Genomic DNA, 2,186 nt, shown 5'->3' with positions numbered 1-2,186 from the left:
TTCCCTAGGTGTGCCACTTGTCTCTTCCACTGTGCTACCTGGATCCCTCATCCCCCACAACACCAGGAAGGTTAGTGATCTTTTCCCTTACAGACTTTTGGCCTTCCCCTCCTACCTACAACCCTCTAACCTGTTTCTCTGTCCTCAGAGGTTCCTGTTCCTTGCTCGTGGTTCCCCGTCCCTATACCTGGTCCTCAATAAAGACCTTATTGATTTTTACTTTGTGTCTGACTGAAATTTCGGGTCCTCAGGTCTGAACATTACAATAGCGCTGGGTTACAAACTCTGGTACTTTGTATTAACAGGAAGCAAAGCACTGTGGGAGTTTTTCAACCCATCAGTAAGTGCCTTTCCCTCAGGATCCCTGGGATTTGTGCCAGCAACTTTTGGATGGCTGGAATACCTACTTCTGAAGCTGCAGAAACGTCTGCCTTTTTGTTAAAAGCCATAAAGAAGCATAGAAACAGAAACATGTTTCCATGGTTTCTCCTCCATAGATTTGCCTCTTCCATTGGCTCTCTCTTCTGTCTGGTGGCACCACGTTTCCAGGCACTTTAATGAATTATGATTATGATGTATTGCATTGGAGTAAATAAAAAAAGAAACTGAAGGGAATCAGTCTAAATAAAACATCTCTTTCCCTCAATGGAATACGATTACTCAAGGCTGCACTCCAAGTGGGAAAGTCATCTGAGGAATAGTTGGAAGATTCATTTATCCTACGAAGAATGGTAGATCTAGGGCACTTAGCTTTATTTACATTTCTTTTGTGAAGAAATTATATTTTTTTCTAAATTGATGAGGTGTTGGGAGAAACTGAAAAAAGAAAGTGGAAACTTAGCAGCAAGGGAGTAAGAGAGACTGAGCAAGGTGATAAGAAAGACAGCCATATTTTAAGTTATCCATCAAACATGTTCCCTGAAACAATTTTCACAATGCACAATTTTATTTATGATGGCTCTATTGAAAAAAAGTCAGAATGTGGATATTGGGAATGCACGGTTTTCCAATATCAGTTGAGCTAAGTTAGCTCAGGCACCACAAATGTCATTGCCATTTTCAATAGAACAGGTAATGGTGTCTCTATGCCCAGTAAAGCAAGCCATGCTCAGTAATAGACTGAAAGGCCACTCAGGGAGGAAGAAGCTGTCACTCAAAAAGCAACACAAAAATGACAAAGATTCCAACTGTAAGTGACTGGAAAAAAATTAATACATCTTGGGTCTCGAACAGCTCAGGAAAACAGTATGACAAGTTGAGTTTTACTTTGTCAGTAGATGTTGGTTTCCTACTGTAGAGGTTTGGTGGGACTTCAGCTTGCTTAGAACAAATATGAGCTGTTTCTGGTGGAACTACAGCTAATCAGTCCCTCCAGGACTTCAGGATTACTTTTATGATACATTTTTTTTTTGCAATCAAGTTTCCCTTTTTGGTAACACTTTATTTGAAGAGGTGTGCATAAGATTGACATGCCAATGTCAAAAACATGACATAACATCTGTCATGAACATAAGTCTTTATGAATGTTTGACAGTTGTCATTCGGTAAATAATGACACTTTATTCAATGCAACTTTTAGAGCAAAGTTGCTCAAAAAGTCGCATTGAAAGTCCATTAAAAATGCCAACTTTGCATTACAAAATCATGCAAAGTTGGCACTTTTAATGCAACTTTGCAATAAAATAAAAGTGTCATTATTCACCGAATGACACTTCATGACAATTGTCAATAGACATTCATAAAGACTTCTTTATGTTCATAACAGGTGTTATGTTAGTCTTATGCACACCCCTTCAATTAAAGTGTTACCCACTTTTTTGTTGTGCTACCTTAGAAATATTTGCAAGGAATTTTGCATTAATGTATGATGGTAAAATGTGACTTTTTATTACTCGCCATATTTGACCACTGATGACATGGTGACTTTTACTAGTATGTGTCCAACTTCACTAACTTTCAGGGGAGAGGTTTTGTTGCATCTCTGTTTACAGAAATAAAAAATAAAAACAAATGGAGGCTCAATTTAGCACATGCCACTTCTTATTTTCTTTGCAACAAATGAAAAAAACATTTCAACAATTTCTCAGGAAATGAAGTGAAAAATTATGTTAGAAAAATGTATATATATATATATTTATTTATTTAGGTGTTAGCAGTCTATATATATATATATATATATTTAGGTG

At 37.1% G+C, this 2,186-nt stretch overlaps 1 long non-coding RNA gene across 1 annotated transcript; it reads left to right on the top strand.

Annotated features, from left to right (window-relative positions):
- Positions 1 to 219, top strand: LOC103470847 (uncharacterized). The gene is made up of 2 exons (XR_534540.1): positions 1 to 70; positions 149 to 219. It is a non-coding gene; the product is annotated as an uncharacterized LOC103470847 (long non-coding RNA).
- The last annotated feature ends 1,967 nt before the right edge of the window (positions 220 to 2,186 follow it).

This window comes from Poecilia reticulata, linkage group LG10, assembly GCF_000633615.1.
Source record: "Poecilia reticulata strain Guanapo linkage group LG10, Guppy_female_1.0+MT, whole genome shotgun sequence".
Classification (NCBI taxonomy): Eukaryota; Metazoa; Chordata; class Actinopteri; order Cyprinodontiformes; family Poeciliidae; genus Poecilia; species Poecilia reticulata.
Note: the sequence above shows the minus strand (reverse complement) of the source record. Positions and strands in the feature narration are given on the sequence as shown.